The sequence below is a fragment of the Ornithodoros turicata genome, chromosome 2 (assembly GCF_037126465.1).
Source record: "Ornithodoros turicata isolate Travis chromosome 2, ASM3712646v1, whole genome shotgun sequence".
Lineage (NCBI taxonomy): Eukaryota > Metazoa > Arthropoda > Arachnida > Ixodida > Argasidae > Ornithodoros > Ornithodoros turicata.
In genome coordinates, this window is record NC_088202.1 from 50,589,357 (window position 1) to 50,600,213 (window position 10,857).

Sequence of the window (10,857 nt, forward strand, 5' to 3'; positions counted from 1 at the left end):
TTCAGTTCTGTCCATCATCCTGCCCGGATTACTGCTGCCAGCCACCAGACCAGCCCTGTCTTGCCATCTGCAGAATATTTGGCTGCGTCTGCAAAAACGGATTCGTCCAACGTTCACAAGTCGACACTACTTGCATTCCCAAAGGACAATGTCCTAAATGTTGAAATAAAGGTTGACATATCCAAAATGAATACTTGACCTTATCAGTGAGTAGAAATCATCAAATGTTGATGTTTGGGGCTGTTAGTCGTGCAATGTGTCCGCCACGCTTAAAGGGAGACTTCGCAAGCATTCGAAAAAAAAAAAAAAGAAACATGTGAACCTCATTCCCAACAGAAACCACCTCCTCAATACCGAATACAGCCTTGGCGTTCATTTTGCGCAAGTAATTAATTCGTAAGTGGTGACAATAGCAAACCGAAACCGAATTACGGAGAGCGGAAACCGGAATTCCATAGTGCGCAGCTTGGTCCGCAGGAGGATATCCCCCGCGTCCCCAGTCACCCGCGTCGTGACCGCGCCGTCGTCTGCTTCGAAACCTGCATTCCCCTTTGTGTTTTGAAGAAAACAAAAATGACATTCCACGTTACCGTTTCCGTCGTGTAACGAGACCTCTTGCCGAAACTGCGCATGCAACATATTGAACCGACCAGGACAGAATAAGCAGTGTCCGGAAAAGGCACCGGTTGTGGTGAGCGTTGAGTGTTGCTTTCCGTGACCACTCGTTTTACAGAGGCGCCGCGCCCGTTTCATAATATATTTTTTTGATAAAACCTGCGCAGTTTTGGATGGAGGTGTTTCGTACACATGTTCCTGCCTGGTGAAAGGTTACAGACATACGACAACGTTTGTGGTGCTTTGCGGCGATGTCGCATTTCAAAGGGGTTGCAACACTTTGATAGATGACTTTCATTACATCATGCACGTATTGACACTCCAGAGTACTTTTGAAAGAGGAATTACTTTGTTACATGTCGTACTTAGCGGGGTACGAACCGTCGAACACACGTCCGAGTAAATCAGAGAAGTGAGAGCTCGCGGAGCTCCCATTGGTAGCCGTAACCACGTGATCTCCCTCGCGCTAAGATTAAACCTCGTAACAGCGCACGAGACAAGACCGAAAGGGAAAACGAACGAAAAATTTCACATGGCACATGTTTTAATGAAATACAATTCCTTCTCTCCACTTCGTGCTGTAGCTAACGAAGAGATCACAAACATTCAATCTCTTCCAGGCAACAAGATAGACGGCCTGCTCATACAGCTATCTGCGGCTCTTTGTATACAGCAGGCTTCTAAAATTTATCTTCTTGCTTCTGTGTTTGCTTTGCGTAAAATTGTTGTATTCTCAAACACGGGATTACATCCGCATTATCTACAGTGCATCGCGAAATGTCCCGATGGGGTACCTTTTAAGAGGGCACACCAGTCCTCTGTCCCAATGTATCAGCCGAGCAAGCGGTGCGCATGCGCAGCATAGTGCTGGCTCTGATGGGTGGTGTGGATGACATCATGCTGGTTCGTGCATCCTCTTTCTCTCTCTCTCTCTTCTCATTACTTTCATGGCCCACTGACTAAGGGCATGGCCTTGGAGACCAGTACAAAAGGTTGCTTAGCTGCTCGTAAAGGGATTATCCTCTGAGCTTGTATAGTCGTGGACCGTGTAATGTAAAAAGAAAGCACACTGAGACCAACAACCCTCTTCTCTCTCTCTCTCTCTCTGTGCACGTTGCGCGTCTAGAGAAGTGAGACGAGCTTCATCTGGAACGTCAATTTGCCCGATTTTGCCGGTTCGAGTTTGTGCGTTATCAGTCAACTGTTTGAACTGTCTCATAAGGCTAACGTATTTCCGGTTAGTGCTAGCCGCGCTTTACAGTCATTCCAGTACCGTTCAACAGGACTGTCCTGTAATGTTCGTAGTGCCGAAACAATGTTAGAAATTCTACCGTCGCCTCCCATAATAAGAAGTTGCCGTTTTCTTTTCCTTTCGCTAAGAGTGCACGCCTCAGTCACTTCCCAACTTCTGAAGTTTTCGGGAGGACGTCGATATTCCCGGTTGCGAAATCCCCGATCTCAAAATTCGCGGGGTATAAGAAAATTAGGGTCCCGGAAAAAAATGGTCTCTAGTTCTGTGGACGGAAAAGATGGTCCCGCAAGAACCTGAGCTGCCAAAAATACAGGAGCGTAGTTGCAGATAGCCGATGAAGCACATCACAGCCGACCGAGTGTTGTCATTCGCTCTCCGGATTTGAAATTCCGTTCAATGTGCAACATAAAATCGATGTAATTTGCTGCACTAGCTCACTATATCGTCCTCTGGATGCTAGTATTTTTCTACAGTTGGCAGAACAGGGGTTTTATAGTTGTCCCCTGCATCTCTTCTGTCTCGATGTTTATGTACAATGAAAGCTGTACACCCATTTATTCATTGTTTAATGGCCCGTACAACTCCGCTTCTGCTGAAAGTACGGTTCATCGACTTCGAAAGTATGAGAGAACAAAGTCTGACCAACAATAGGAAAATACGATACAGTAGATACGATATGCGATGTTCACCCTTTCATTGTTTACAAACAGAAGGCACAATCGGGAGGAGTCTAGGGTTCCCAGAGTCAGCGGCTGCATGTGGCGCCACGCCTTTCCACTCATTTGGGTTAAACCCTTTCACTACTTGTAAACACCCCTGTAAACACCCTTTCACTGACAGTGTGGCGCCACATGTAGACGCTGACCATGGGAGCCCTAGACACCTTCCGATTGTGCCTTCTGTTTGTTAACAGTGAAAGGGTGAATAGGGGTACCACCCAGTGAGCGTCGTCCAAGCATGTCATTTATTTATTTAATGAATTGATTGATTTGTCAAAAATGTTTATTATTTGACATAAATTATTACTTGAAAAAAGGTTGCCGATTAGGGATTAGTCACTGTGTGTCGGAGCGGGGAAATCTATTAAGTTGCCGAACGGGCTTAGGTGAACACCACTTTCTGGATGCGAAAAAGTGGGTAAACATGAGGAATGTGTTTACGAGCAAGCCGATTACACACAGGTAGATGTTCCCTAGGATAACGGCATTTACAGCTGCAGCTTTCTTTGTTGTTCTCTTCCTTTCATCTTCTATTTTTTTCTCTTCTCATCAACGCTCTAGGTGAACCAATAAGAAAAATGGATTCAGCGACCGCTGCCGTTTCGATCAAATGACTCTCGATGACTTTCCACCAAATCAAACGGCTCGTGTCATTGTCAATATTTATTTTTTGTTGGAGAATGGCTTCCTAACCTCGCCGCGTTGTTCGTACTCGGCAAAATAAAATAGAGGGAGAGAGGAACAGAAAGAACAGATGCAATCGTCACAAGACAAGCGGTGCAGGGAATGTAACCGCTTTTATGTTCCTCGTTCAATGGTTTGCATCTTTTATTGTTCACTAAAATCAATCGATGTTCATTAAAAAAAGCCTGCGTCCCAATTTCAACAAATAATCACGGCGAATCATAGCACTTGGCCTTCTGTGATCCATTTCCTCAGTTGCCCATAATGATGCTCCTGCACTTTTCGACGCACGAAAGCCCGCGGGGCCATTATTTCCGCCCACGGAATCAGGAACCATCTTTTCCGGAACCGAAATTGACGTTCTCGAAACAAGGAAAATCAACGAGAATGCTCGATTGCTTCGTCAGATATTAAGTGTTTAAAAACCCGACGTCACTCTTTACCACACGAATTCTCGAAAACCACATTTTATCGGCTTTGGCTTAGCAGGGCGGACCCGACGGGACAGCATGAATGTGAATTTTAAAAACTTTGTCTCCCAATATAAACAAATAATGTGGTCGAATGGCACTTGATCGAATCGCAATCGGCTATGATCAGTTTCCTCAGCTGTTCACAATGGCGCTCTTGTAATTTTCGGTGCAGGAAACTCCACGGTACCAATTTTTCCGCTCACGCAAGCAGGCACCCTTTTTGCGGGACTATTTTTTCCGGAACCCAGCGAGGTGACAGCCTCCAAAAATCCGGTCTCTCGAGCGAGCTTTGATGATATTGAAATAACTTCTCCGTGATCATTCCTTCAGTTGGCAATAGACTAGCACCCAGGTTCATCTCTGGAAACCCCTATTTTGTAATTCCATCTGTGTCGCACTACAAGAATAATGATTTGCCTAAAATACGCATAAGCTTGGCTCACGGGTGATGCACGATTCCCCAGATTTCCACTCCTGTGCCCCGATTCCCCCGACACGAAACGAGCGGCTCATCTCCCCCCCCCCCCTCACACACACACCGATTTACCAGTCGAGTTTCCCTCGCCTTAGTGCAGGGACCTGCAAAAGTTACAACAGAAAAATGACATGGGAGGTTAAACACTTTTTCGTCTCTTTTGTTTTCTTTTTTTTAATGGCGAGGCTAAAGCGTGTCATGTCTATATGCCGCAAAAATGCTGAATTTTATTTATTTACTTTTATTTATGAATACTGCAGGCTCAGAGGCCCAAGCATGAGTGGAAAAACTAAAGAAATGCATTGCATTTGTAATAATCATACGTCGAGCAGCTCACCTTGGCCGTACTTGACAGCGATAGAGGGAAGATTCAGGTTTTCACCGACGCATCAACGACGCGTTCCGGCTCTGCTTCCGCCTATGTGATCCCGCAGTTGTCAGCTGAAGGATGTGCAAGACTCTCACACCGCACGGCGGCGGCGGCGGAACTGCACGCAATTTGTATGGCGCTTGTCTTCATTGCATCCTCTCCATCCCCAGCTCAGTGGTCCATCTACACCGACTCCAAAGCCGCCTTGCAAGTCCTTCTCTACTCTACAGGATCGGGACGTCTGTCTCCAATGGTGCATGACGTCCTTGAAGTGTACACTTTTGCCGTATCACGGGGACATGACATCCAGTTGCAGTGGGTCCCTGGCCATTGCGGTGTCCCCGGAAATGAGGCTGCGGATTGTGGGGGGCGCTGATAACCCGGCAACTTCCGCGCGATAGCGCAGATAGCGCAAGAGATAAAAGAGCGAGCGCTCTGGAAAAGAGGGATTCGTGCGGCAGGCACGCTGGCAGACGGTCACAGAAGCGAGGAGCGACGAAGCGAGCAGACGACCAGCAGCTCTGATGTAAGGCAATAAACTTTGTCTCTTTTGTTCACCTGCTGTGTCAGTGTTCTTCGGGGTTACGGCGGGGTCGAATACGGAACCACCCCGGGTTTGTGGGCCGAGGTTGGTGTTTTCGACCCGTCGCACCGTTTTCCCCGGAGGGCACGGCACAGTTGCAGTTAGTGTGCATTTTTGTTTGTTTTTTTCGTTCTGCCGCCGTCTGCGTTGCAACGCAGGTTCTTCGACCGGAGATGCCTCCCAGGAAGAAGCACGACCCAGACAGTGACGAGGACGAGCCTGCGCCAGTGGCTGAGGACTTGCTTCGACAGATGGCATCCCTCTGTACGTTACTGACGCAGCAGCTTGGTAGCAGCACGCCCAGCCGTCCCCGGACACGCAGGTGCGCCTGAACTTGCCGGTACCGACATTTTCGGGCTACAGCGACTCCAAGTCTGCTGAAGATTTCCTCGCCGACTTGAGTGCTTACCAAACTGCCGTTGGAGCCACCGACGACGTCATTCTGCGTCGAGTACTTCCCGCAGCGCTGGTAAGCTCAGCTGCTTTGTGGCGTAGGTCCCAGCCCCCATTTCTCTCGATGAGCGTATTCAAGCAGCAGTTTCGGGACGAGTTCCTCCCCCCAGACTACGTGATGCGTATGCGCGAAGAGCTTGCAGCCCGAACGCAGCATAGTGATGAGAGCCTTTTGGAATACATCCGGGCGATTCAGGAACTGTATCGGAGAGCGGACCCTCTCGTAGACGAAAAAGAGAAGGTGGCACGCGTTATCCGACAGTGCCACCCTCGGTTCAAGCCATGTTTACGGGGTCGAAGTTTTACTTCCCTGTCGGAGTTAGCTACAGAAGCGCGCAGCATTCAGGCCGACTTGCTAGCTGAGCTGCGTTACCGCCCACCTCCTAGACCGGAGGAGACTCTTGAGCCTAGTTGTGCATGGGGCGGATCGGTACAGGCAACGGAGCTGCAACCCCGTTGGCCTGCAGGAACGAATAACGGAGCGTCGGCAGGTCCTTCACACCGCTCACTCGATCCTTTTGCGCACGAGCAAAGGAACCGAGCGAGGCTTGTTGAGGAGACTTCGAGGAGCGCAGGACAGACCGGTAGCGAACGTCGCCGAACGTCAGGATACCGGCGTAACGACAGGACTGAGGGATCAACCCCACCGCGCTCTAATGTACTAAACGTTGGGAGACCGCGTTGTTGCGGTTGCGGGCAACACGGACACATCCGTCGGGACTGCCCACATCGTACTTCGGCCACCCCCGAAAGAACCCCCCAGGGAAACTCGGAACGCCGACGGCGGTAACCGCAGATTACGAATTCCCGTCGTCGGCCGGAGCGAACATTGATAAGAGGCAAGTTACTTCTAACCGTGCTATCTTTTCTGATAATACAGTGGCCTTGGTCCCGTTTGCGTGCCGATTGCAAGATGACATCTGCAACATCGGACCTTTCATCGTGGTGCGCGTTCTGGGCAAAGACGTTGCAGGTTTGGTGGACACCGGAGCAGCTGTTTCCCTGATCGGCGACACCATCCACGACTGGTGCCGGGAGCGGAACATCTCGGTACAGACGACCAGGACTCGCCTAAGGCTCGCCTCTGATGCGGTTGTACCTGCCGGTGGCGCGGTGCGCCTTACCTTGACTGTCGATGGACATCGGGTCAGACAACGCTTTGTTTACCTTCCTGGACTGGCAGGAGCAATGATCCTGGGACGCGACTTCATTATCCGGATGGGACTTGTCCTGAACTTGCGTCGCGGAGGTTACCAGCATGCATGCAGCAGTGCCTTCTACCCATTCCTGGAGTGGACAACCCCTGGAGCGGACCAACGCCGGACTGGCGAGAGAGCCCAGGACGACTGCTCAAAGCGAAACCGGGAACCGACTGGCAACAGCGAGGAACCTAAGCAGCAAGCCGCTAGAGTACTTCGCGGCACTGGACCATCACTGCCCGTTGGAGAGCATCACGGAACGGGATACCAAACGCCTGTAGTTGCAACTGCTGCCTTGCATGGGGGTCTGCAAGGGTTTTCTGGAACCTCAGAGCAACGAGAAATGCTGGAGCAAGCATTGCTACCTTTTTCCCGGATGTTTACGGAAAAACCAGGTTTGACCGAAGTCTTGGAACACTGCATAGACACCGGCGACGCAAGGCCTTGGAGATGCAACCCGCGGCCGCTTAGCGTCCACAAGCGCAAGCTGCTCGATGCTGCGCTGAACGAAATGATCGAGACGGGTGCTGTGAGACCCTCGCGCAGCCCGTGGGCCTTTCCGGTGGTACTCGCTCCGAAGAAAGGTGGAACCGCAAGGTTGTGCGTGGACTACCGCCGGTTGAACGAGGTGACGGTGGGAGATTCGTATCCATTTCCCTCTATAGACTCGATCATGTACACGTTGGGATCAGCCCGTGTGTTTACAATCTTGGACTGCAGTCGAGGATTCCACAGATACCGATAGCACCTAATGATGTCGAAAAGACAGCCTTTACCTGTCATAGGGGACTGTTTGAGTTCGTCCGGCTTCCCTTCGGACTGTCCAATTCCCCGGCTAGTTTTCAGCGTATGATGGACGAGGTGCTCGGCGATGCGAAGTACAACTTCGCCATGGCTTATATGGATGACGTAGTAATTTTTTCACGTTCATTCCAGGAACACCTTTCACACCTGAAAGTCGTGTTGACGTATGCAAGCTGCTGGGTTGACTGTCAATCCTCGAAAAATGCAGTTGGCGACTAACCGCATCGACCTCCTAGGGTTTACAGTGGAGTCCGGCACGGTCAGGCCGAACGAGGACAAGCTGAAGGCTATCCTAGACTACCCTCGCCCGCAGTACATAAAGTGCTTGCAGCGCTTCCTTGGTATGATTGGACTTTATAGACAATTCATACCGCGGTGTTCGGACATGACGCGGCCACTAACCTGGCTACTGCTTAAAGGTGCGCGCTGGTCATGGGGAGAAGCACAGGAGAATGCATTCTCCTCCCTGACGGAAGCGATAGCGCAGATCACCTGTCTGTATCTCCCAGATCTTAATCGCCCATTTGTAATGCAGACAGACGCGAGCGATTATGGACTGGGCGCAGTGTTGTTACAACAGCACGAAGGTGAGCTTCGGCCGGTGGCATTTGCAAGCCGCACGCTGACATCACCTGAACGAAATTACACCGTTACAGAGAAAGAGTGCCTAGCTATCATGTTTGCACTGAATAAGTTTGACATGTATCTGGATGGTGCGAAATTTGCAATCCAGACTGACCATCAGGCACTCACGTGGCTGAGTAGATTGAAAAATCCCGCCGGAAGACTTGCACGTTGGAGTCTCACGTTACAACGGTACGACTTCTCGATCGAATATCTGAGGGGGACCTCTAACAAAGTGGCAGATGCGCTGTCTCGAGCACCTCTGCCCCTGGAGGACGTCGTTACCACGCAGGAGCTCGTAGCCGCGGTTGGACAAGCCGGAACGGACAGAGAGTTAGCGTGGGGACACATCGTGAGCCGGAAGGACATCGTGGAAGCCCAGAGGACGGACGGACTCTATCAGCGTGTAGTAAGCTGGCTGGAGACAACGGGTCCAGCGGACGCCGGAGACGCTGGAGAGAGGTTCGACTTCTATCAGCTGAGCGAGGATGGTCTTCTGGTGAGGTACATCCCCCAGGCGGACGACGAGGAGGTCTGCGGCAACCCTTTCAGGATCGTAGTACCACGAAAGCTACGTAAGTTATTCCTCAGATATTTCCATGACTCTGCTTTGGCAGGTCACGGTAGCGGCAGCAAGACTTATTCTAAGTTATGTCGTATCGCGACGTGGCCAGGCATGAGACAGGATGTTTTGCGGTTTACTCGCAGCTGTCCAGTGTGTCAGAAGTCGAAACCTAGGGGCGGACAGCCGCCAGGATTGCTGCAACCGATTGTCAGCCAAGGGCCTTGGCAGATAGTCGCATGTGACGTAATGGGGCTATACCCCAGAAGTCCCCGTGGTAACCAATACCTGTTAGTCATTACAGATCACTTCACGAAGTGGGTTGAGCTGTATCCCCTGCGGAAATTGGTGTCAGCTCGGATCTGGGATCGACTGCTGGATGTCTTTTCGCGGTTTGGATTCCCGGACCAGCTTATCACGGATAACGCCTCGTATTTTACAAGTAAGGTGTTTGTCGACACATGCTCGGCATTGAGTATCCGACACAAGAAGACGTCCCCCTATCACCCTCAGGCAAACATAACTGAGCGGGTCAATAGGAATATCAAAATGATGATGGTAACGCTTACCAGCAGGCATAAGGATTGGGACGCGCGTCTAACGGATATTTGCTTCGCCACTCGCACGACGGAAAATAGGTCTACTGGGTTCAACCCTGCATATTTGAATTTTGGACGAGAAATAGTATTTCCACTCGAAAACACGCTACGAACACTGAGGAAACAACCCCGTCGCCCGTATGCACTATATGCGGAAGACATTCGCAACCGTCTCTCAACTGCAGTTCGTTGTGCACGTGAGAATCTTGAGGTCGCACGACTGGAGCAAGCATCCCAGTACAACAAGAGTCGACGCCAGGTAACATACCGCGTAGGAGACTTAGTCCTGAGGCGGACGCATCCACTTAGCGACGCGGTGAAGGGCTTCGCAGCTTCTCTCGCGGACCGATGGGACGGGCCTTACCGGGTAAGTGCGCAACTTACACCCGTAACTTATAGACTTGAACGTTGCAGTACAAGCGAGGAGTCCGGCCCAGTTCACATCACAGACCTCCAGGAGTTCATCGATCGCATCTTGGAGCAAGGTGAAGGGCAAGAGGACTCCGGCACAAGTTCGTCGCAATCCCAACCCTTCCACGGCCCCATCGACACGGAGTCGCAGCCCGCTGAAGATGGGACAGTTCGGGGCGGGTTACCGGGGTCTCCTCGTTATAACCTCCGCCCTCGTAGACCTCCAAGGTGATGCTTTTTCATTTTTTTTCCCTGCAGATGCCACGACCACCTGCAGCGAGAAGCCGTTCTCGACCCCAACAACGGCACCGACCTCAGCGATTCCCTGGGAACTCTCCTGCTCGGAGGCCTTCCCCGTCACCCCGACTTGTGAATGTGGCTACCTGGATTGTCCTAGTTGAAGGCCGCAGTATCGGATACTGTTCCAGAACGAGATGGCGGAACCAGGCGCGACCTCTCATCGGTGACCCACCTGATTCCCTACCAGAGCCCTTCCGCGGGCTGGGGTTATCAAATAGACACCCCACCGAGCCTCCAGCGGTGTACACGGAACAAGAAAGAAGCACCCTCTGCCATTTCTGCGGTGTTCCACTGATCCACCCTCCGACCCATGATGCGGGAGCCCTTCACCTGCATCGTATCCAACAAGCCGCACAGCAGAGGGCAGCAGCTAACAACGTGGCCTCCGCTCCTACACGTCGGGACATAGTCGCTGCAGTGAACCTACTTCGGCAGCTGGCCCCCCAAGTTCTCGCTCGGCCATCCTTCTCACCGGACCCTGAGGATATAATCCTCGATCTCCCCGAACTTCCGGACATTTGACTCAAGGGGGGGAGAGTGTGGGGGGCGCTGATAACCCGGCAACTTCCGCGCGATAGCGCAGATAGCGCAAGAGATAAAAGAGCGAGCGCTCGGGAAAAGAGGGATTCGTGCGGCAGGCACGCTGGCAGACGGTCACAGAAGCGAGGAGCGACGAAGCGGGCAGACGACCAGCAGCTCTGATGTAAGGCAATAAACTTTGTCTCTTTTGTTCA

The 10,857-nt window shown here is 51.4% G+C and overlaps 1 long non-coding RNA gene across 1 annotated transcript; it reads left to right on the forward strand.

Moving 5' to 3' along the window:
- Positions 1-5,055: 5,055 nt before the first annotated feature.
- On the forward strand, positions 5,056-10,857 carry LOC135383456 (uncharacterized). Its single transcript, XR_010419887.1, has 2 exons — positions 5,056-5,114; positions 10,082-10,857. It is a non-coding gene; the product is annotated as an uncharacterized LOC135383456 (long non-coding RNA).